At 41.0% G+C, this 26,358-nt stretch overlaps 1 protein-coding gene across 1 annotated transcript in view; it reads right to left on the reverse strand.

Moving 5' to 3' along the window:
* CDH20 (cadherin 20) overlaps nt 1-24,200 on the reverse strand; it is a 209,747-nt gene extending 185,547 nt beyond the window's left edge. The window contains exon 1 of the mRNA XM_059039373.2: nt 23,645-24,200. The gene's annotated coding sequence lies outside the window, so the exon portion shown is untranslated. The remainder of the gene's footprint in view (nt 1-23,644) is intronic.
* Between the last annotated feature and the right edge of the window lie 2,158 nt (nt 24,201-26,358).

A 26,358-nucleotide genomic window follows, 5' to 3' on the forward strand; every position in this document is an offset into this window, starting at 1 on the left:
ATAGCCTCACGAATTAAATGCAGTAATATGGTCTGAAATTATATAAAATTTAGTCGACATATTACCAGATTTTTGAAAATAGCTCAGTCAATCTGGGGGATGTTATCTAGTGATGGGGCAATAGTTCTGGATGTGATCTTTTATGGACAAAGTTCTATCCGTCCCGGTGAGCCTTGGATAGTCCCAGTTAATACTTGTGCCTCAGCATAATTTTTATAGCATTCCACTTCAGTCTGAAAAGTGTCCTGGTTTGGATGGCAAATTATATAGTCCCTCAATTTATAGACAACACTTTAATCAGGAGTACTTAAAGATGTGCAGGTGACTCAGACTTAGGATAGGATATCTCAAAAGATGCCAGAGTTAAAAATTGAATATCTCGATAAGCTAGATGGATGGGATAAAACAGAAGATATAAAATGTATTAGAGTTTAATGAGGGGAAGGGGGTTGCCTTTAGATCCCTAAAAGTAATCATCTAAGTACAATATGAAGGGACCTTAACTTAAAAGCTGTTCATTAAAAAAAATCTGGGGCTTCTAATTAGCCAGAGGCTTGCATGCTGTTTGCCAACAGTGTGATGCGGCGAGTCACACAGCAAGGAATGGTGCCCAGACCTGCAGTCTCCAACAGAACCGTCTGCAGTCATGGAAATGTTCCAAATCTGTGCTGCCCAGTGTGGTAGTTACTAGGCACATGTGGCTATTGAGCTCTGGAAATGTGCCTAGGAAGACTGCGGAATGGAAGATTTAATTTCATTTAACTTTCATTGATGCGAGTTTAAAATTGAATAGCCACATGTGTCTGGTGGCTCCTGTATTGGACAGAATAGGTCAAGATCAAGAGAGATCTCAGTGGGGGTTGTGGTTGGAAAACTGGAGACTAGTGGCTAGAGGGTTTTTGATAGTTTGTGTGCATTTGAGGAACCATTTAATTCAACTGAACACCATTTTAATGAACATTAAACCATGTGCAAAGCACCGTGGTAGACACTATAGGGTATTCAAAAGCAAGTAAGGTTGTCTGTACAATTATAAATCTTGTAATGTCCTACTGAAACCAATAGGAACACAAGTAAAAAAATCACTAGTGGTGGTATTGCAATACAACGCCCATTTTAAGGGAACCCAGGGGATGGAGAAGTGAATACCAACCTATGGATTTGAAAAGGTTTTGTGGAAGAGGTGAGCTTTGAAAAGTAGTCAAAGAGACAGAGATGAGCATTTCGATGAGCAGAGGCCCAGGGTCAGAAAGAGTATGGGAATGGAGAGAGCGTTTGTACTGGTGTGTGTTGTACAATAGAGAACGCTGTGGGAGAGAAAGCTTGTTTGGAAGCACATGGTGGAGATGCTAGTGCTGCTCTAAACACTTTGGGCTTTGTTCTCTAGACAATTAAATGGATGTTTCTAAGTTTCTAAATGGATGTATCAGACCCTTCTTTTGTAGATGCACACATCGTGGAGGTGATTGGAAGTGAGAAAGCCATGGAGTAAAAGCCATGGGCAGCAAATGAGAGTTACTTCAGTGGAGGCCAACTGGGAGACCATGCTGCCTCTCTCTATGTATTTGAAGAGCTGTTATAGCAAAAGGGATGAGAATTACTCTGTGTAGCATGGGAGGACTGAGATAGGGTTGTGGAATATGAAGGTAGATTTGGGATCAATAAAATGAGTAAATAATGAGCACTTCTATGAATGGAACAGATAACTTGTAAAATGGTGAGTAAGCCCTTGGCCACCGAAGACTGTGCTGGGATGTTATAGGGAGGAGTCCCATTTGGCTTCCAGATTTTGAGATTTCAAGGGCTGGTCGAAACCAGCAAAGGGAGGAGTTAGAGTTGCTAAGTTTTAATTTTGCCAAGTAAGGATATTAAACACTCTTCCCAACCTAAGCATGTGGTATTATCACTATTTAAGATAGGAAAGGACATTGCAACACCCCCTGGCCCCCAAAATAGGAAGAACATAATTTTAAAATAAAGAATTTTTATTCTTTATTCCCAAGAAAAAATAGTGGTTACCCTGATTTCACTCCTACACCCATTTCCTCCCATGATGCTGTGCATTTCTGAGAACTTCTACCTCCCTCTTCTCCTCTGTAGTCTGGCTAATGCTAACAAGCAGTGATATTTAAGTTGAAAAAATAATTAGTGTTTGTTTCACTGAGAGGCAGCTAATGCAGTCCAGCAGCTAAGGTAATTACTATTTCTTAAATTTAGATTGGGAAAATCATTATTATTGAAACAGTATTACAATAAGCCCCCAGGAATTTGACAGGGTAGTTACAGAAATGAAATGGTGGTCCAGGTATAGAATGATACAATAATTAGTACAAGTGTCATTTATAAAGCCTCCAGAAATAGTAAAAAGAGAGAAATACCACAAATAGTTATCATAGAGGACAAAACTATCCATTTCTTTATTATCATAAATCGTGAAGCTTCATTGATGCATATTTTATCACAGCACTCTTGCCATATGTGATCTGAAGTTTCCAAGTGTATCCCCAGGGACCACAGTTACTGATATAGATAATCAAGAATTCCTTTTATGCTTCTCTCAACACTGCCACAGCTCAATTGAAATTAGCATCTTTTACAATGAAATACCAGTTGCTATCACAAACAGACTTGACAGCTGGAGAGAGAGGCCTGTTTATCCAGTTATTCTTCACGTCTTCAGTTCATTGTGGTTTATTAAGATGGGTACTGTAAGTTCCCGAATGAAGAGATGTTGAGTTTTTGCATAGTGATTATCATTTGAATAAAAGCATTGAGGAGCTGTTCTCAGATGGGATTGAAGGTCAAAGATAAAAAAAATCACCGGTATAAGCATCTGATTGAAACTATAATCATTTAATTCTCCCAAAATATGTCTGTCTAAGATTGCTTTTTCTCACTCACATAGTTTGAAACATTACTTTCCATTGTAGAACCATTTTGAGTGGAACTTGGTAACTGCATTGAGCACCAACTGTGTTACAGGAACTATGCTAAGAAGCTTTTATGTGTTATCTCATGACGTAGGTAGTCATGACCTCAATCTTGTGACGTAGATAATAGGAATGTATTTTAAAGAAAGATATGTCAAGTTACTTGGCCAAAGTCCACAGCTTGTACGTAGATTTAGGCATTCCAAAACGGCTGCTTTTTAAACTACCCATACCACCTAAAAAATCATTTTTTAAAAATTCAATTTTGCAGTTTTTTAAAGCAATTTTTATTTTATATTGGAGCATAGTTGATTAACAACGTTGTGTTAGTTTCAGGTGTACAGCAAAGCAATTCAGTTATACATATACATGTATCTATTCTTTTTCAAATTCTTTTCCCATTTAGGTTATTACAGAACATTGAGCAGAGCTCCCTGTGCTATACAGTAGGTCTTTATGGGTAATCTGTTTTAAATATAGCAGTGTGTACATGTCAATCCCCAAATCCCAATCTATCCCTCCCCCCCACCCTTCCCCCTAACCATAAGTTCCTCCCCTAAGTCTGTGAGTCTGTTTCTGTTTTGTAAATAAGTTCATTTGTATCTTTTTTAAAGATTCCTCATATAAGCAATATCATATGATATTTGTCTTTCTATCTGACTTACTTCATTTACTATGATAATCTCCAGGTCCATCCACGTTGCTGCAAAATGGCATTATTTCATTCTTTTTAATGGCTGAGTAATATTCCATTGTGTATATGTACCACATCTTTTTTATCCATTCATCTGTCGATGGACATTTAGGTTACTTCCATGTCTTGGCTATTGTAAATAATGCTGCAATGAACACTGGGGTGCATGTATCTTTTTGAACCATGTTTTTCTCCAGATATATGCCTAGGAGTGGGATTGCCAGATCATATGGTAGCTCTATTTTTTTTTTTTTTTTGGTAGCTCTATTTTTAGTTTCTTAAGGAACTTCCATACTGTTCTCTATAGTGACTGTACCAATTTACATTCCCACCAACAGAGTAGAAGGGTTCCCTTTTCTCCACACCCTCTCCAGCATTTGTAGATTTTTTGATGATGGCCATTCTGACTGGTGTGAGGGGATATCTCATTGTAGTTTTGATTTGCATTTCTCTAATACTTAGAGATGTTGAACATCTTTTCATGTGCCTCTTGGCCATCTGTATGTCTTCTTTGGAGAAGTGTCTGTTTAGGTCTTCTGCCCATTTTTTGATTGCATTGTTTGTTTTTTTTGATATTGAGTCACATGAGCTGTTCGTAAATTTTGGAGACTAATCCCTTGTCGGTTGCATCGTTTGCAAATATTTTCTCCCATTCTGTGGGTTGTGTTTTTGTTTTGCTTGTGGTTTCCTTTTCTGTGAAAAATATTTTGGGTTTAATTAGGTCCCATTCATTTATTTTTGTTTTTATTTCCATTACTCTAGAAGACAGCTTGGAAAAGATATTGCTGCGATTTATGTCAAAGAGTGTCCTGCCTATGTTTTCCTCCAAGAGTTTTATAATATCTGGTCTTACATTTAGATCTTTAGTCCATTTTGAGTTTGTTTTTGTGTATGGTGTTAAAGAATATTCTAATTTCATTTTTTTTTTTACATGTAACTGCCCAGTTTTCCCAGCACCATTTATTGAAAAGACCGTCTTTCCTCCATTGTATAGTCTTGCCTCCTTTGTCACAGATTAATTGACCATAGGTTCATGGGTTTATTTCTGGGCTTTCTATCCTGATCCATTGATCTATATTTCTGTTTTTGTGTCAGTACCATACTTTCTTGATGACTGTAGCCTTGTAGTATAGTCTGAAGTCAGACAGCCTGATTCCTCCAGCTCCGTTTTTCTTTCTCAAGATTGCTTTGGCTATTCGGGGTCTTTTGTGTCTCCATACAAATTTTAAGATTTTTTTCTTCTAGTTCTGTGAAAAATGCCAATGGTAGTTTGATAGGGATTGCATTGAGTCTGTAGATTTCCTTGGGCAGTATAGTCATTCTGACAATGTTGATTCTTCAAAACCAGACAAAGACACCACAAAAAAAGAAAATTACAGACCCATATCACTGCTGAACATAGACGCAAAAATCCTCCACAAAATACTAGCAATCTGAATCCAACAATACACTAAAAGGATCATACACCATGATCAAGTGGGATTTATCCAAGGGATGCAAGGATTTTTCAAAATCTGTAAATCAATCAGTATGATATACTACATCAACAAATTGAAGAATAAAAACCATATGATCAACTCAATAGTTGCAGAAAAAGCTTTCGACAAAATTCAACACCCATATATCATAAAAACTCTCCAGAAAGTGGGAATAGAGAGACCGTACCTCAACATAATAAAGGCTATATATGACAAACGTACAGGTAACATCATACCCAATGCTGAAAAGCTGAAAGCATTTCCTCTAAGATCAGGAACAGGACAAGGATGTCCACTCTTGCCACTCTTATTCAACATAATTTTGGAAGTCCTAGCCATGGCAATCAGAGAAGAAAAAGAAATAAACGGAATCTAAACTGGAAAAGAAGAAGTAAAACTGTCACTGTTTGCAGATAACATGATACCATACATAGAAAATCCTAAAGATGCTACCAGAAAACTACTAGACCTCATCCATGAATTTGGTAAAGGTGCAGGATACAAAGTTAATACACAGAAATCTGTTGTATTTCTATACACTAACAATGAAAGATCAGAAGGAGAAAGTAAAGAAACAATCCCATTTACCATCACATCAAAAAGAATAAAATACCTAGGAATAAACCTACCTAAGGAAACAAAAGACTAAAACTATAAGATGCTGATGAAAGAAATCAAAGATGACACAAACAAATGGAAAAATATACTATTTTTGTTGGCTAGATATTGTATAGAGGCAAACTACACATAGTCCCTATGTCCTTCTGATAATATTTGCAGTTAGCATGTATTGTGTTTCCTGTGTTTTAGTGAAGGTGCAAATACTTTATATAGATAACTCAATATTATTCCTTGGAGATTGGCATTATTACTCCCAGTTTTCAAATGAGTGAGCTTGCTCAGAAAGATGAAGTTAACTTGTCCAGGAATTTAAGTAACTTGTCCAGGGAGAGTCAGGAACAGTGATTTAAAGCAACCAGACTCCAACACTATTGACTAATCCTCCAACCAATGCTGCAGGAGCTTATCATCAGATGGAGAGATGGACACCCCCATTCACAGAATGTGGGATGGGTTGTGGTCAGTGGTTCTCGATGTATGTTCCTGGAACCATGAGCATCAGCTGTACCCAGATTGTCTGATTCCTGAGACAATGCACTTAATAATTACACAGCATTGCTATGTTGTATCTTCTGAGAGTCATCAAGGAGTTTGCATTTCATGGTATAGGTAACGTGGAATTACTGACAATTACCCCTCTGCAGTGCCACCAAATCAGGGAGTTCACCTAAACACCAAAATCCTTCTTAGTAGTAAAGAAAGCGTTGTGAGCTACGTCAGAGACTGACCAAGTGCTAATGAGTACCATTTCCTCTTCCTGGGCACACAGAAAGAGTACCATTTCCCAGTCTCCCTAACTGTTATCTTTGTGGCAGGGTTCTGGCCAAAGAAAGGCAGCTGGAAGTGGCATCACCATTTTCATTACTAACTAGAAAACATTCTGAAACATCCTTCACACTTTGTCTTTGCCTCTCTGCTAACTTTGGGCAAAATTCTCTGCCCCCTAGGGGAGACAGAGCTACAAGATGCAAGCAGCCTGAGTTTCTGAGTCACTGCTTGGAGAGAAAGTACTCAGAAGGTCCACCTGACATGAAATTGAACTGTGATGTGAGTAAGAAATAGACTATTACTGTGTTAATAGTACTGTGTTAAATCACTAACATTTGGTGTTTTTGTTATAGCACCTAGCAGATATTACCCTAAATACTACTTACAGCAATGGCCTTGGGCCTTCACACTGCACCCTTTCTCTTTCCAATGCACAGCAAGCTTCAGTTGTCCACTCCATAGCTACCTTGACATATCAGCTTGAGATGCCTGGGAGTCCAGCTCTAGAACCAAGGGGATTATTGAAAGGAGTACAGTCTTATTAGAAAGTTAAGTGGCCTGCTAGAAGACGAGAATAGCGGCATGGAGACCACCAATAATTTAAAGCTAGAAATTTAAACAAAAATGACAAGGGATAGAACATAAAGCAGTAGAATGGAGAACATAAAGCAGTACAGAGGCACTTTGGCAGGGAGTGGGGAGGGGGCACTGAATGGTATTGGCAAGACCAATGGCATGTGGTCCTGGAATCCAGTCTCAGGTTAGTCAACTACTGTGTGACCACTGGGAAAGTCACTTAAACTCAGTGGGTTCAAATAGCATTCAGGGATTCCTTAATGCTTGAGTTAATCTAAATGTGACAGAACAATAATAAGCTTTATTGGTTAAAATGTCACTTTTAAGGACTGAATGTATATGTCTGCCTCAGATTCATATGTTGAAACCCTAACTACCCAGTGTGGCTATATTTGGAATAAGGAAGTAAGTAGGTTAAATGGGGTCATAAGGGTGGAGCCCTAATCCCATAGGATTAGTGTCCTTATAAGAAGAGACATTGGAACTCTCCCCTCCTCTCCCATCTTCTCCCCTCCCCTCCCCTTCCCTTCTCTCTCTCTATCTCTATCTCTACTTTTCTCTATCTCTATCTCTACTTCTCTCTGTCTCTAGACACATACACACACGCATGCACACACAAAGAAGAGGTCTCCAAGGGAGAGCTCTCACTAGACACCAACTCTGCTGGCACTCTGATCTTGGACTTCCATTTTCACCCCCCAGCCAGTGCTATTTTGTTATGGCAGCCTGAGCAGTCTGATATGTGACCTTTGCCCTGACTCTCTAGTCATCCGTTTAAATCATCAGCTCATGTTCATTTGTGAAGATATAAACCAGATTACATTGTGGCAAGCTATGGTGTGAGATTGATCAAGACATCCAATTTTGATATTTTCTTTTATCACATGCATGTGGCTATTTAGGAGTTTATGTAGCACTTTGGTCTTATTTGGGATGTTGCTGCATTTGGTTTTTAGTCTTTGTTTGGAGAGGTGTGCCTTGAATGAACATGTTCTAATTCTCGGTGCAGAACCTGTAGGTACTGAATCTGTAGATATCCACGGAAAAATTATTGTCACTGTACTGTGTAGGAGCGAATCTCTAAAAAGTGCATGCTAACAACAGTGAAAAGGGTATACTTCTTTACATGGTCATAAACCAAATGGAGTCATTACAGAATCTGTAGGAAACACTCATTATGAACTCAAATTCCTTCTAAATTAGCCTTTTTCCTGGATGTCTCATATTCAGACATCTCATCCTGGGAAGACATATTCAGAGAAATACTTGTAAATGAGTATTTCAAACTGCTAATGGTTAATAAATTTCTCCAGTTTTCCCTGGGAAGTGCCAATCTCCAGGACCTAAATCCACCTGCTCATTTTGGATTTGGGTTGGATTTGTTCGTAGGAGGCAGATGGTGAAGGTCAAACAGAAGATTTTTTTGCCTGGTAGGACACAGAGAACATATTTTCCAGAATGCCACCTGGTGCCTGGAATTCAGAGATGGAGACCATGGCTAGTTGTTCTGGTAATTCCGATGTTTCTCACAGCCAAGCCTAAAGAGCATATGTTTCAACTTTTGCAGTCTTCAACCTTTAAAGCACAGCCCACATGCATTTTAAAAATAAATTTTCTTTCACCAGCGTGTCACAAAGCTATACCTGTCTTCCAAGGAGTAAACGTAAATGTAATTATTCACATGCATTTTTTAAAAGCTGAAAACTTTCCCTTTTCCACACAATTCCACTTTACTGCTCCTTCTCAACATCCTTCCTAACTTTCCTTTTTCTCTCCTAGTGCCAGTTGTACTCTTGTGCCCCTCACCTTCTACCCTTGCGGCTCCTCCTTTCCTGAAATGGCAATGACCCTCTGGAGTTCTCATCTTTCTGTGGCTGTGTCGATCAATGAGCTGAGGGGAGTGTGGACTTAGAACATTCCCAGCATCGAGCTGGCACAGGAGAATGTTTCAAGGTAGAAAAGAAAAAATGTTTCAGGGATATCATAAAGCACCAGGCCATTGGTGTTGATGAGCCCTCACCGTTCAGAGCAGGGAGCTCTGTGCTGTAGAAAAGGAAAACACCACATCTCTCCTTTGAAGAAGTTATGACTCTTATGGGGGAGAGAAAATATACACTTGAGACAAGAACCATCACTGGTAAAAACAGCATGAAACGTGGTGCAGAAATGTAATTTGGCGTAGGGGAGAACAACAGAGTCTTGGGGGTGGGGCAGAAAAATCTATAGCTAATGGTGGTCTCCTTCAGGAAGATAAGTTTTGAGTCATCTTTTGGGAAAAAGGATCAGACATAGGTCCCCCAAAATGTGGTTTCTTCAAGAAGAGGGGGTGACGAGCAGGGCTGTGGCAGAAACAGGAGACCGAAGGAAAATTAAGGAAAGTGACTTCTTTGGCTTGGAAGCTCTGTATTTTCATTTAAAAACTTTTGTTGAGACCTAAAATGTTCCAGTGGATCAAAGAAATAATATGAAATCGATTGTAGCCAAGAGAAGGGTTGTTGGCAGATGGTGTTGAAAACATGAACTAGCACATGTGGAATTAATTTGCAAAGGCAAAACTCTCTTCACCCAGGAGGTATCTTAATTGCTATAGTCATCAGCTAATGAAACTATATTGGGTTCTTTACATGCATAGAACACTGGAGGGATGACAAATAATAATAATTGGCTAAAAAAATGCACCGTGAATTTTAAGGAAACGTTAGCAACATGTCCATCTGAAAAGGAAGAGAAACATGGTCTATGGAATTTCTCAAAGTCTCTAAAAAGCTATGTTTCCCCTTCTAAATGTTATTGAGAAAACTCTAGATTATCCTGGAGGGAGGCCATGTGAGGAGAGGGTAGAGAAGAGATAAGACATACTGTGGCTGCTCCGAGGAAGACCATTATTTCAAGTTTATTGACAGCATCTCATCTCCTTAATTATAGCTTTGTTGACAGCTGTTCACTTTGCATGCACAGGATCCTTTTGAAACAATTTGTATTCCAACTTGCCTTGGAACCAGAGAAATATTTAAGAGAGACGGTGTTTTTGTTTTTGTGTTTTTGATAGTGGTAAAGAGTCTGGGGTCTGTCAGACTTGGGGTTGTGTCACTGGGGCAACTCTTCCTGGGTTAACCCTCTCAGCACCTCCTCCTATTTCTTGCCCTCCAACCCACACATTTATAAAATCACGGGAGCTCTAAGGGAATAGGAAGCAAGAGCAAGAATACAACCAGTGAACCATCCAGTTACCTGGCGTACTCAGCAGAAAGTAAGCTCAGCTCAGGTCTGGTGAATATGGCCCACAAGCACCCCAGGACAAGTAGGGAGGAGCTGAGCTAAGAAAGGAGGGGGAAAAAGAGAAGTGTCTAAGCTTGGGCATCTAGACTTCACTTATGAGATTTCCTTATCTTTTTTTTTTTTTTCCATATAGGCTTATTTATTTATTTTTTTAAAGTAAAATGAGTTTATTTATTCCTTCAAGAATACATAAAAAAATCATCTTCAGTGTTCCTGTTGAGATTTCCTTATCTTTTTAAAAACTGAATTGCTAGATCCCCAGGCTTACCTGTATTCAAGTCAAAGGCCAAAAACTCTTCTTTAGTCAACTATAAATGATTTTGAATCATTTACAATTTCGCATAATCCTGACCTCCTGTTCTCTCAATTAGGGTAGCTAATGGTCATTGAATTAAACTATGCAGTTAACCTCATATCTACCTAGATTTCCCTTTTGTGCCAAGCCTCAAAGAGAAATGTATGTGTCACACTTACATTTTATTTTAGTATTTTTGTGTTCCTTGAAAAATTCTACTTACACTCATAAATAAAATGCATAGTCAGAGACTATGCTTTTCAATATTTTAAAAAACAATTTATTATAAAAAAAACAAAAACAATTTTTCTGGGCTCCTTCCATAAATTGTTTATTGTTCAATATGGCTGTGACTTTTCGATGCACTTATTTTTGATGTCTTTAATTTGGCTTAAATATTTATTTTACCCAGCACCAAATGTATGAAAGTTTTCCTTTTTTCTTAAAGGTGCAAGAGTTATCTTTGGTATCTTCTGTAGGATGTGAATAGTAGTAGGGTTGGGATAGGAAAGGGAAGGTAACATCTCTTTTAACTTGAAGGCTGCATATTATAATGAAACAAACTCCTAAAATGACACATTTCCTCTCTACCCTATGATATTATAAGTCCATGCCTTTGTAGTCACTCTTTTTCTCCTCTGTACTTCCTTTACTCCTGGCCCAGTTATTCAGATCCCTTAGCCAGTGACTTCTAAAGGTGCCATGACTTAAGGCCATCTATGCTTCTCAGAACTGTAAATGAGGGTACAGATTGATGCCATTTGGCTTTTGACACACATTGACTCAAGGAGCTTGAAGTCCAGGGTCAGGTACTGGCAGCAGCATTTGCCTGGTACCTTCTTCAGTGCTTGTTGATGTCTCCTTCCCAGGTCAGTTCCTCCTAATTTTTTTCTGTCCAAATCCCCTGAATAACCTATAAGATCCTACATTCTGGGTAGCTCACATATGATTGAAGACATGGTTTCATGGTTTCACTCTCTGTTCCATAATTCTTTGAGTTGTAGAGATGTTTCCCATGACTCATGTTCATTTAGGAGACGTCTTAGTCCTTGATTTAGAATATTTCCCAACATAAAGTATATTGAGAACACTCTTTTATTTATAAGAGTTTCCCTTTATGGAATAATGTAAAAACCTGCAGGGAAATTTGTGAATAAAACAGTGCGCTAATCTCCATTCCACTTCACAAAGTCATATAAATGTTCTTCAAGCCCCAATTTGACGTGGTAGAATGACACCCTGATGAGAATATGTTATGGTAAGAGGCTCAGCAAGGCAATTATTTTAGACATGAGCCTTGCTGGGCTGTGAACATACAGCACAAGACTATTTTATTATCAGCAGAAGACTTCTATCATCCTCTTCTTGGCACCGCAAGCCACAGGGCTCAGTGAAGCCTCCTTCCTTTTGGCAAAACAGCTGCACGGAAGAGAGTTACCTAAAATGCCACTTTAAGTTCTATAAGTGCTGGGACCCCTGCCTACAATGGCCTTGATGTTTTGCATGAAAGATAAATATAGAATTATGGACTTCAATAAGTGCTGAAGTCATGTAAGCACTAGGGTAACAATAAGTTTAGAAAGCAAACGCACAAGAGTGTTTTAAGTCTTTAGCCAGTTGTTGTCTGGAATCGTGGGCATGAAGCAGCACTGCCTCAGAACAGGAAGTCACCAGATCTAATTTGCAAAGTTGAAGTTATCTTCAACTAAATCTGAGTTACAAGTGGGCTGAATCCAGTGCTCTCTGGCGGAATGCTTTAGAGCTTTTCACCATCATTTTGGCACTAAAATAATAAAGGCAGAGAAAGTAGTTTTAAAATCAGTTTGGTTTTATGAAATATCCAATAAGATAATTGTAAGACAGAAGATCATCCAACAAGATAATCGTGATCAGAAGAGAGCATGATCTTTAATGATATAATTGGGTCAAATAACTTGACCATTAGAATTTCCACATTTATGGAAATTCACAGTCCCGTTTTCACACTAGTACTTTCAGCCTGGAGACCCGAGTTCTAATTCGCTAATTTACAGAACAGTGTCTGAAATTCCAATACCAATCTTTCTTCTAAAGACATCTAAAAAACAACCCAAACAAACCCGAAAACCCTATTTGCTTATTTACTTAAAGTTGACTCGTAGCATTGCACTATTTGAAGGGAACAACATCATGGATAATAGAAAAAGCAAATAATTTTTTAAATGACATATTTTAGTCTTTGAAAGGTGTTTTAGATATTTGCGTTTAAATTAGCCACATGTCTCAAACTCTAGAAATTGCCAACGTTTCAAACAAAATAGTGTACTCCTTCTGAAAGGATGAGGTGGCGTGCTACAGTAGTTATAAATCAGACTTTGTAACTTTGGACTGACTCAGGTTCAAGTAGTAAGGCTGGAATTACTAGCTGTGTGAGCCTGGACAAGTTATGTACCTTCTCTGTGATTCAGTTTCCTCAGTTACAAAGTAGTGATTGTACAGGTTCCCACTTCATGAGGTTCTTATCAGGAATACATGGGATAATCCTGGTGACGTGCTCTACACAGTGTTTGGCATGTGGGAAGTGATTCTTATTCTTTATGGCATGTGGTAAGATTCTCTCTCCTACTCATTCTATTCTGTTTACTCCAATGACTCTGAATAGAGTAGATTAGAGAAAACATAGATCTTGCCTTTATTAACAGAACTACATATAGTAATTTACAAGGTCAATAATAACCTATAAGAAAGAATTCATATGTACTGAGGGCTAGAAGGAATGCTGGAGACTGTCTGGTACATTCTCCCACCTGTTTGGGCTCAAATTCCCATGGGCCAGTCATCTGCAGGCTCCCCTCTGAGGACTGAGAGCTCACTACTTCCCATGGGAGCTCCCTCCAGTGTAGGACAATTCATCATTAGGAAGCTCATCATTATGCTGCAATAGCATTTGCTTCTCCATGGTTTCCATTCAGGGGCCCTGGTTCAGTTCTCCATGACAATGTGTAATAAATTTATTTTCTGTCACATGAAGATATTCCAGGTACTTGAAGATGACTATTGTGGCCCCTCTAAGTCTTTTCTATGTCAGGACTGCCATTTTAAAGACCTTCAGCCATTCATCTGAAAGGCATGTTTTTGAGCCCCTCAGAGGCCAGTGGCTATTTTCTATAGGTATGATGCAGGTAGAGCGTGATGCATGGAACAGAATAGGACATCTCAGGTGCCCCTGACCAAGACAAAGCAAAGACAGGATCGACTTATACCTAGAAAATGTGGGTCTCAAGAGGCCTGAGTTTGAGTTCCAGCTCTGCTTTTCCTTAGCTGAGATAAGCCTTAGGCAGGCCACTCGATCTCTACATGGTTTGTTTTCCTCATTGGCATTGTTCACGGTAAGTTTCATCTTATTAGATACAGCCCATCCAATCAGCCTTTTTGATCATATTTCTTCATGTAACATATTATCTATTCCTCTGGTTTCACTAAAGTTATAAATATGGTCAGCATACTGTCAGGTGCACATCAATGCCTCTAATTAAAGGAAAATGTAATACCTGTCAAGTCTAAACAGACGCCTGCGATAGAGCATCCGAAACCTATACTAGGTTAACCATAATTTCAGTCATTTATTAAAGAAGTACTTATTGAGCACTGACTATGTGCAAGGTATACTGTTGGGTTCAGGGGATATTAAGATGAACAAGAGCGTTCCCATCCCTGTTCTCTTGGAACCTGGAGTCTACTGGACAATCCGTTAATTGGCATCTGGGTACTATGGCTTAAAACTTTTTCAACCATTATACTGATCTTCGTTGGTACAAAAATATAATCACGGCACTCTTTTGATCCAAAGGCTCTCTTTGGGCTCCAAAGGAAACAAGTAATAAACAACTAATAAATGCATGTTGACTTAATTTTTCTCCCAAAGTTTTGTCTCATTTTTTTTAAAACAAATAATCGATAATGTGGCTAACATAACTATGAGACATACCTATATTATTATTTCGAAAATGAATGACCTATAACCTTAAGTTGCAAATGTGTGCAAAATAAGCAATGCGTGGAGGTCGAACTTTGCTCTGTGGCCGTGGCTCCTGATCGGGGTGATGCTGCTCCCCCCGGGACATGTGACAATGCCTGGAGACAGTTTTGGTGTTCACGACTGAGAGGATGCTACTGGCATCTAGTGGGTAGAGACCAAGGATGCTGCTAATGTCCTACAACACACAGGACAGCTCCTTTTCACTCCTCCAATAAAGAATTAAGAATGACTGTGCTTTGTGACCACCTAGAGGGGTAGGACAGGGAGGGTGAGAGGGAGGGAGACGCAAGAGGGAGGGAGGGGATATGGGGATGTGGGAAGCTGTCAGCCATGAGAGCAGGCTGCGGACGTGCCAGGTATGCCACTGCTGCTCCACCGCTGCTCGAAGGGACTGTCCCTACTTGTTCCCCTCCTTGTTCTATTCCATGGGAAATAAATCACCAGGGCCCAGAGATCAGAAAGAATGTGAAATGAGATAAGCAAAGCTGTCTCCCCCCTGCACGTGCAGGTTATTTTTGATGATTCTGGGTTTATGGGTTTTCTCCCAGGGAAGTAAACCTTGAGCTGAGACAGTCATTAGATAATGTAAACCACCGTCTGGCAACCTTCCCTTTTCTAGTCTATATAACCTGCAGCTGTAGCACAATAAAATCTGCCCTGCAACCATCAGTTGTCTTGGTCCTTCTGACCCCATTCGTCGGCGCTGTTTCAGTTCCTTACCCCTTCCCTTCTGGCTCTGGTTGGTTTGGTCTTCTTCGTCTGGCAGGTCCGCAGCATGGGGACATATGTGTATGTATAACTGATTCACTTTGTTATAAAGTAGAAACTAACACACCATCGTAAAGCAATTATACTCCAATAAAGATGTTTAAAAATAAATAAATACAAAAAAACCTCCACAGAAAACAGTGAAGTTAAAACACACACACACACACACACACACACAAGAATTAAGAATTATCTGGCCCAACATGTCATTTGTGCCAAGGTTAAGAAACCCTGTTGTAGGGAGAGCAGTGTAACTGTGTGGGGTTGGGACTCCAAACTTGGGAGCCAGAGAGTCCTGGGCTTGAAATCTGCCTGGGGTGACCACTTAATCCTATGCCTCAGTTTCAGCATCTGCGAAATGAAGTGGATAACTATACTGGTTTCACTAAGAAGATTAATGGGGTCATGCATCTGAAGCACTTAGCACAGAGTCTGGCACAGAGACAAGGACTAAATAAATGGTGGTTATTTGTATTGCCCTTTCTGCTTTCTCTCTGAATGCTACACATTTTAATCGACACAAGCGAACTATATAGATGTATCTGAAGACATGGACAGCATTTCTATATCATGAAGAAATCTGTTGTTTTCCTGTGTTTAAAGAAACGAGCCTCAGCAATTTGATCTCCAAATGTTCGCCAGCCCCATGAATTAGATGATAGCCTCTGTGCTTAGCTGCCTGAAGTATTACACTGAGGTGTTGAACTGCTAAATGGATTAATTTTTTAATGACTACTCAAGGATTTTATTTCCAAATGTGAGTATGCCTCATATTTTTAGACTGAATAAATGTTCCCAGTATTATTGAGATGAATGCACAGCCTAAGGATACAATTATAACATTTCAAAACTATAACTTTAATGAAGATGTGCTTTGACTGCTATATTCTATTTGCTTTAAATACAATTTGTAGTGAGATTAACGATAGCAAATAATAACAAAAATCTTATTTAATATTTATTTATAAGATGAGCATCCTTGGGAGTTCTTGCCAGTTTGTGCAAAAAGTATGGCACAGATTTAGAGTCTAATTTAATATCCAAGAAAAGCTTCCAAGACACAGTGCTCTCAAGGGTGGCTTCTTATTTCAATGATGTGATGATGACGCCTTTGCAAATGCACACTTCAGATGAGGCCTTTGATTCAGGGGATCAAGTGATTTGAAAAAGAGAGATACCGGAACTTGTCTTGTTTCTTGTTTCTTTTTTTTTTTAACATCTTTATTGGAGTATAATTGCTTTACAATGGCGTGTTAGTTTCTGCTTTACAACAAAGTGAATCAGCCATATGCATACATATATCCCCATATCCCCTCCCTCTTGTGTCTCCCTCCCTCCCACCCTCCCTATCTCACCCCTCTAGGTGGTCACAGAGCACCGAGCTGATCTCCCTGTGCTATGCGGCTGCTTCCCACTAGCTATCTATTTTACGCTTGGTAGTGTATATATGTCCATACAAATACAAATAAAATGAAGATAAGGGAACCTTTGGGTCTGTGTAACGGTGGGCACAGAGATGACTGTAATGTTCAGTTGGTTTTCCCCCAAACTTAAAAAGTGGGAAGTAGGTGATACTGCCCCTTCTACATGTCTACTCAAAACATTTGCATAGAAAAAGATATGAGACGCGAAGATTGAGTGTTCACTTCCATCTGTTTGATACTCTTATCAGAGTGCTAATAATTTTTCAAATTAAAAACACCTATTTGGTTGCCTTTAGAAATTACATCTAAATGAAATTCCTTTAGTCAATTTCTAATTAAATTGCTAAATGAAATTACTTCTGTTGGTTTTTGAAAACAAATTATGGTAAGTTCATTGATTATTTATAATATGTGAAAATTAACCCCATATTAGGAATTGATAAGGGATTCAAAGTCATTAGCTTTATAAAATGAAAGAAAGTAATAATGAATATGTTCTAAAATATACGTTATTCCTTCAGAAAAATATTATGTATACAATATCTTTAACCGCAAATTTTTATAAATACATCTAAAATACTTATGCTCAACTGTACTCTTAAAATGTGTATCCAGCAATTTACATCAGCTACTATCTAATAAACTCTGTTTCAGTTTACTGATGGAAAGTGGAAACCAAAGTTTGGTTCCATCCAAGGATATCAGCTAGGTAACAAACAAGCTGCACTGCACATCTTCCCACCCTATTTTGACCACAACCTTAGCACCAATCCTGGTAAACAACTGCCTCTGGGAACAAGGGGTAATTGAATCTTCATGCTAATTCTAGCCTGGTTTTCTCTTGACTGTTAGCTCCCAATTATGCCAGCATACTACGCTATGTTCTGTTCTCTAGGAAAACACTAAGACCATCTTGTTCATTCAACTAAGGTCAGACCTAAAAGAAAAAGAAAACAGCCTGATGATTTACCTATAGACATTTCAGTTCCTTATGGGCACCTGTTTTTCATTTTGATGGAAGGTCAACATAGCTTATTTTAGTTGTAGATCCGGTGCAGGGGCAGATAAGTGTAAGTATATTGTAGGTTTCTGTCCTCCTGCGGGAGGTTGAACACTGCTGCAGTTGCATGATTGGGCTTGACCATTTGGCCATATGTCAAACAAACTTCTATGACAACCAGAGGTAGCCATTGCCTTGGAATGAAATTATTATTTTATTAACTACCCTTTAATTAGTTGCCATAGCAGCCTTTTAGTCATAATCGGTCTAATAGTACTTCAAAGGTGGAATCTGGGTGATGGCTTCTTGTAAATAATAACCATTTGGTGAAATGCCATCTTTGTTACGAAGAGATACTGTGCATTTTTATCAACTTAGGTATACATAAACACATTCAGTAGTTAGGTAAAACTAGAAAAAAGGAAAGCCTTTAAGTTTTTCCTCTTTTTTTACCTCCCTCATACCCAGACCAGAATATTGCCAATAATTATGACTACTGGTCCCGGGCATATCTTGCCAGTTGAGAGAAAGAATTTGAAGCAACAAAGACCATTCAACTATTTGACATATTATAAATTCATCTATCTTGGAAATTCCATTAATTCAATTTTATCTTCCTTATAAAGAATGAAATCAATACATATTTATTGAGAATCTACTACGTGTAAGATTCCAGCTAGGAACTATGGAGCTATAAAGAAATATCTCTTCCATGTAAGATACCTCTTTACTCTTAACGTGGTCATGGCATTTGTTGGAATAAATTTTAAACTTTTGATCAGATTGTCAAACATTCTTATAAATAGCAAAAATACTCCCATTTCAGGCAATGCTCTGCATGTCTTTGACATTTGAACTTTGCATGGTATTTACATGACCAGTCCTTACTGCTTTGGAAGAAGAAATTAGCTGTATTGCCATAACTTTACTTTGCATATATTTAAAAGATCTAACAGTTTATAGCTTTCCTTACTCTTTTATTGTGGTTATTCATTGATGTACTCCCACACCAAATGTTTGTTCTTTTATGATTCCTTAAACTTAAAAAATAATTATATATACCTTGAGGCAAATTGGACCATTTCTGTTTTGCACTGCACTTGAGTGATGCTTTGATTTGAATATTCTTAGGGTTCTAAAATTAAGTTAATCCATATGTAATTAGGAATATTCTTAACTAGACAGTCCTGGTTAACAGGAGATTGGCAGTTTATTCTGAAAAACTATTTAGCAAACCATGAATAGCAATTAAATGAGAAAAGGCTAAATTTCTCTTTAAAATGGATTGTTTCCATAATTTAATGTGGCAATATGATTTTGTATTTTTAATTTCTGTAGACAGTGCATTTTGTAAAGTAGAATTCTGTCTTCGGAGAACTCGATAGTTCCGTAATTTTGTACCACTTATGCTTTTTTAACACTTCAGTAAGTTTTCTTCCTTTGCAATCCCTTTTGATTCATTGATGGATAAAAGAAACTAAAGGTTAGTAAGGACAGTTTTGTACCTCTTAAACTGAGACAAAATGAATATATCTTGGAGAAACTAAGTATTTCTCTTTATGAGACTTTATGACCTTATGTAATTTATTGTGCTTTCTTTGTAACATAGTGCTTTTATTCCCAGAACAATTATACTTAATGTCGACACTTAAAAATGTTCCTTTTTAAATTTCAAATAACGAGAATTTGCTCCATATTCTATGTCAATATTGGGATTCAGGGAGGGTTTGAACTTAATGAATACATGGTTCTTCCTTTCCTCCACCTCAGACACCAGGTACTTAATTCTCTCTATTCCCTTGCTCATTTCTTCACTGTAGAAGTCATTTCAGAAGGGATTTATGACAGTGCCATCTTTTAGTAAATAACAGTAAGTCACAGTCTACTGCCTGTAATAACTGTAGATGCTCAGCTGCTTAAAATCACCTTTATCACTTAAAATACATTTTCTTTTGTCTCTAAATTAGTATGAAAATACAGAGGAGGCTAGTTCTTCAATTAAATGTGAAAGATTAATCACTATGCAATTTATTTCACAATAGAATATAATTAAACGTCAAAAATGGAATATTTACTTCTTAAACCTTATATGTCTATGAAAAAAAGTGTTGGAGAAGCACAAAAATCTAGTGCTATTTGCATATATTTTGATTGAGCTGACACTACGGTTTGCACATAATAAATCTATTAATTAACACTGGAGTTACCTAAGGCACTCATTCCCACTGTAGTTTCCCATGCTGATTTTAGAAGATGAGAAATTTTGTCCATAACCAGAGTAGAACCTAGAGCGGGAAAAATGGCAGCAAGGGATCTTAGATCGCCAGTGTTCTCAGTGTTCTGGGGATATGAATATACTTTAAAAAAAAAAAACAAAAAACCTAACCAGGATTTTCCTAAATACCATCAGAGTAAAACAAATGAAGATAAAAGTGATGTGTTACTTTTCCATTTCCCCCTTGCTCTTATTTTCGCTGCTCTGTCCTACTGATTACAACACCACCAGATCAGAATGAACAATTAACTGTCTAATTATTCTAGTCACACCAGCCCACAATGAAATCTTTATTCTGTGTTTACAGCAATCTTTGGCAGAGGCTGTCTTGCTGTTTCTAAACTAAGAAGAACTGCCCTTTGGCTCCTCTCGGCATCAGCTGCCTTGGTTTCAGCCTTGGTTGCCAATAATCAGACTTCTTTTTCTTCCAAAGTGAATATTTTTTTAAGGTTGAAAAGACCTATTCTCATCACCCCCCCATATATTCTGGCTGATTTATGTTCTAGCTACTGCAGCTCTTCCTTCCGTATCTCTTTACATTTTTCCTTTCTCCATAGAACACCATCAGGCAGAACCCCATTTTAAGTCCCAAACTGTAGAAAATGCTTAACCAAACAGTGCTCACTACTATGAGGGAAAGAAAAATACAACTACTGGTTTATGAGTAGAGGGAAGTCAAGGAAATCCCCCCTGCTTTTCTAAACTGCTAATTTTCTAGCTCAAAAGGCATTCAATAACTTCTCCACCAGGGGAAAACATACCCACTTTTCAGTGGCTCTCTTGATTACTTCCAGCTATGTACTTAAATTTGCCAACAGCTGCACGTCTCTGAGAAGCTTCAGAACTTGGGGAATATTTACAAATATATAAGGGACTGAGAGAGTACATCTGAATCTCTTTGAAAAGGCAAGGGAAACTATTGCACTGTACAGGCAGGGAGAGAGAAGTTAATAGCCATCGAAAGATAAGAGCAAGGCAATACCTTTACCAAAGGGAGGAGGGCAAAACACCTTGGTTAGCCCTCTTTGGAACATCTGATCAAGTTCTAGTCCTGAAATAGAGAGCAGACAACAGCCAGTGCTGGGTCTATTGCCCTATACCGCTCAATTGTTTTTTTCCAGAAGAACATTTCCCCACTCTGCAAGGATGATGGCATCTTTCTTCCCATTCCAGTCTCCAAATCCTATGTGATGGTTCCCCTAACAACCCTTCCATCCTGCCTCTCAGCCCCCAGAACTTACTACATTCCCATTGCCTTTCCTGTGAGAACTGGGTCATAAAATTTTACTGGGGAGAAAGGTAGAAGGGGGCGTTTCAGTAGTATAAACACTGATTAAATTCCTGGGCAACTTTCCCCAAATGAAAGATAATTTTTTCTACAAGTATGCACAAGAAAGTCAAGAATGCTGTCATTTTTATGTTTGTACTTTCCTTTTCTATTTTAATTTTACACTGCCACATGGCACACATGCTAAAAATGTATCTCCGTAACCTGCAGTGTAGCAAACTTTCCACAAAACATTAAAATTGAGTATTTTATAGACTGTCCTTTCCCAGGATGCTCAAAGCATTTTTGGGATACAAAATTAGATCATCTCACCACCACAACTGTCCTATTAGAAAGGCATGGCTACTCGTGCATTGGCAAACAGGGAAAATCAGAAGCACTGGCAAGAAAAGGTCATGCCAAAGTCAATGGCAACAGCCTAAAGTAGACTCTGAGAGCTTGGTTCCGATTTAAAATACTTCCCATTTGCTCTTCATTTGTCTCTCTCTTTTCTCTGGCAGGAAGGGATGTGGCCAGCAAGGAGGCTTGACCTCATCTCCTGTACTTGGCTTAACTCTGACACACTGTTCTCCCACACTCTTGCCCTGTTTTCTGCGTCATCAGCTGGCCAAGCCTGCACCCTGGAGCAGCTCTGACTAGGGCCAAGCCAAGAGGAGGTGACCGCAGGTGCCCTTGTGGCTGCCTCGGGTGTTGGGAACTGGAGTCTGCCCCTGCCAGGCAACATGCCCAGTGGGATTGCGAGGGTCATGACAAGAGAAAAATAAATTTACAGATTGTATAAATACATGAAAAGAAAAAGCTGGGTCAAGTATGGGTTCAAGACTGGCAATACCTCCACCGTTCCGGAGCCAGATGAGGCTGAGGAAGGGGAGCCCATAGAGATAGAACATTCATCTTTAGCGTTGGTGCAAGCACATTGTGAAGTTGCGACTTTTTGTTTCTGTTGTTCTTAGGTAGATCCAATTCCTTAGCTGGGTCCCTGGCTCCGCCACAGCTCTGAGGAGTAATTTTCCTTGGTGGAGAGGAGCATCAGAGATTAGAGTGCGGTCAAGGGACATATTTTGGGGGGGAGGGGCAGACTTAGTTTCCAGGAGACCTATAACAATCAGAAGAAAAAAATCCTTCCTGGTATTCGTGCCAGTAACAACAGCATTAATAATAATAATAATAAGGGCAATAATAATGGCACGGTACACTCCGAATCTACTAGGCGACCACCCCCCCCACCCTGTGCTCTGCTGCCAGCCCTTTGACTCTGCCTGGTCTGAGCAGAAAAAAACAGCTCTGGCGCTGCCTCCGGGCTGCCCTCCAGGTTCCAGCTTCCACCCTACCCTCCCCCCCTCCCCCCCGCCGCGAGGTGGATAGCCAGGCAGAGGCTTTTGCTTCGGCGTAAGTCCAGCCCGCAGTCTCTCCCTGTTGATGAGGGCACGTTGCAGCTCCGCGATATTGTTTCCTCTACAAATCTGCAACTTTCACCCCATCTGACCCCTCGCCGCCCCCTTACCCCCGGCTGTCCCTCCACAGCAACTACAAGGAGCAAAGCCCAAACAACTCGCGCGCAATTCAGAGCTTTCCCTGGGAGTGTCAGGGCCCGGAGACAGGAAATCCGAGGAGCTGGCGATGTCCGGCAGGCGGCGGGGACGCGAGGAGTCACCACCACATTCTCCTCCCACGGACGAACTCGGGCGTGCGTGGCGCGCGAGGCGCGGACTGGGACCAGCCCCGCGGGCGCCCGATCCTCCCTGGAGCCTAGGTCTCTGGTCCCCGTCCCCGGCGCGCATCCTCGAGCCGGGGACGCGGCCAGCACTCTCCCACCCGCTGCTGGAGAGAGGCGCAGCCGCCCCGGGGCAAGCGAGGCCGAAGGCTGGGTCAAGAGCCCCACAGAGCCGCGCTCCTGGGTCTCCGGTCCCCGTGACCCGGGCGCTCAGCTCCGGCTGCCAGCGCGCCGCGCCCTCAGGCTGCCCCACTGCGCTCTAGCTTTCAGAGAACGGCTCCCCAGCCCAGGCACCTTCACATCCCCTTCCCCCCAAAGTACGAGCAAGTCCAACTCAGACCCGCTCGCAAACTGGCCGCGGCGGCGGGTAGTTGCGGGCAGAGAGCGGCGCGGAGCCGGACCGCGCGCGGCGCCCGGGTCAGCTTCCCGGGAGAACGGGCTCCGGCGCCCTGCGCAGCCCAGTGCTCGGAGTCCAGGGACAAACGCGCGGGGCCCCACCCGAGCTCTCCGCTTTACCTGGCAGGCACGCGATTCTCCGGGGACGTTCGGTCCAGACTCCTCCGGGGCAGACGTCCGGCTCACATCGCTGCCTCCCCCAGCAGGCAGCCGTGTCCCGCTGGGTCCCTTCGTCCCCGCTCTCGGCGCTGCCCCCGCCCCCCCCACCCCCCTACCCACTCCGTCAAAAGTGTCACAGCTTTTCTGCCTTCGGATCTTTCTCAAAGTCTCCGCGCAGTCGCCAGGAGTTGAGCTGCGATGCCAGGCGCGCCAACCCCGCCGATGCCCTGCCCCGCCCTGCCGCGGTCCCCTGAGCTCCGCCCGGCCGAGGAGAAGAGCCGCTCGTCGCGGTCACCGTCCCCCGAGCACAGCGCGCGGTCCGCTTCCCCTCCCGCGCGCCTTCCTTAGCCCGAGTGGCTGCCGCCTGCCTGTGCCGCGGGTCCTCATTCCCCTGCTCATGAATATTCTGACAGAGGCTAATGCCGTTGAAGTAAATTGAATTAGCCAATTGGTGCCAGGAGTGTGCGCTCCTTCCTTCCTAGGAGCAGTCTGGAACCCCACCAGAAGAAAGCAATTAGCGTCTGGTTGGCACCCTGTGGTTTAGACCAGTGAGGGGCAAAATGGGTTAATTCTTTAAATGCAGTTTAGAACCGCATTTACATGTTTAAACTCCTCTCTATTGGCTGAGAGAGTAAGGAAACGTTAAGAGAGAGAGAGGGGAAAGGAAATGGGTAAGCAGGCGTAGGGGGCGCTTCTACCCCCAAAACTCCCCCTGAACTTGAAATGACTTATTCTGCATAGATTATGAATTCTGGAAGAGGCAGTCGATGTGAACAGTAAAAGATGGGCAAGCAGGGTGGGAAGGGAGATGAGTATCAACCTGGGTTTAACTTTGACCTTGAGGATGCTGAGAACTCTAATACTTTTCAACAGGAGTGGGGAGAGTCGGCAAATGGAGAGGAAAACCTCAGTTATCTACTTGTAGGACTTTCTCCAAATGTTCAGATTGCCCTCCTTTGTCCTCATAGCAAAACCATAGTTTTAAGCCTTTGGGTGAAGTAGGAATGGGGCAGAAGTACCTAAAGGTCAGAAGTTTCAGAGGAGGAAGCTGAGAGCACACTTGGATGGAGAGAGCCTCTCAAATCACACAGTAACTATGGCAGGGCAGTTCTAGAAGGCAATTCCCAATACGGTCCAAGCTTCTCCGTCTGGGGTCAAGCAGATAAGGTGGACAGGAGGAGCAAGATCTCTCTTGTCCTGCCTCCTACCCTGGAATGCCAGGGCCTTCACAGTTATTGATTACAACTTGGGTTTAGCCAGTGGGAGAGGGGGAATCTTTGCCCAATTTCTGCATCCGAATCTCTCTATAATCTTCGGGTGTTTTAAGATTTCCTTCCCCCGCCCACCACCGATTTTCTAAATACAGAAAGTTATTTTGATTGAGTTGATTGTTAGTAAATGATCTATGTACATAAACAACTGATAAAACTGTGTGTATGAGTAACTGATAGAATTCCCACATATGCCAATAGAAAGAAATATCCTGGCTAAGGCAATTGTGCCATATTTTAATAGTAAGGCCTAGAATTGGAGCTCACAGTAATAACAGTAATTATTAATGTTAGAGCAGCTAATGTTTTCCAGTTACTTAGTATGTGACATGCATTGGACAAGTCACCTCGTTTAATCTTTCCAACTACTCTGTTCAATATACACTATTATTTCCCCATTTTGTGGGAGGAGACAGAAAACTCTTCTTACTCTGAGGGAGGGGCACCCCTCTTCCTTATCCTTAGGTGTTTTTGTTTCCCCCTCCACCCCCACTTCTTTTAATTTATTTGGTTGTTTCCGGCGGGTTGGGCCGGGAGCTGTCTGAGGTGCTGATCTGAGGCCGGACCAGAATTCTCCCGGAAGGGTACCAGGGACTGGGTTGGACCTGGTGCCGTGTCCAAGGTACTAATGATGCGGGCCGACGGTGCGGGTCTCATTGTCTGTCCTTCTGTCCGGGAGAGAACTATATATAAAGCGCTGGAAGCGCCTGCAGAAAAAAAAAAAAAAAAAAGGGACTTTATAAATTTATTTTTAATAAATTTATTTTATTTATTTATCTATTTATTTTGGCAGTGTTGGGTCTTTGTTGCTGTGCACGGGCTTTTTCTAGTTGTGGCGAGCAGGGCTACTCTTCGTTGCGGTGCTCGGGCTTCTCATTGCGGTGGCTTCTCTTGTGAAGCGCCAGCTCTAGGCACACGGGCTCAGTAGTTGTGGCACACGGGCTTAGTTGCTCTGCAGCATGTGGGATCTTCCCGCACCAGGGCTTGAACCCGTGTCCCCTGCCTTGGCAGGCGGATTCTTAAACACTGTGCCACCAGGGAAGCCATCATTTTAATAGATGAGGAAGGTGAGGCTCAGAAAGGTAAATCGTGTGTCCAAGTCACATAGGTCATAAGTGGTGGAGACAAATTCTGACCCAAAGCAGCCTAATTAATATGCTTGAGCCCTCAAGTCACCAGAAGCCTCTACTGCCTCCTTACCTAAAAAGAGAACCAGTCAGTTGATGTTTTGTTGAAGTGACTTGTCCTTGGTGATAATTTCTTACCAAATTTAGAGGGGAAAAAAGAGGGTTTTTTTGGATGGTATGGTTATTTTTACATGCCAACTTGATTGGGCCACAAGGTGCTACAATATCTGGTCAAACGTTATACTGGGTGTTTCTGTGAGGATGTTTTTGGATGAGA

The sequence above is a fragment of the Kogia breviceps genome, chromosome 15 (assembly GCF_026419965.1).
Source record: "Kogia breviceps isolate mKogBre1 chromosome 15, mKogBre1 haplotype 1, whole genome shotgun sequence".
Classification (NCBI taxonomy): Eukaryota; Metazoa; Chordata; class Mammalia; order Artiodactyla; family Physeteridae; genus Kogia; species Kogia breviceps.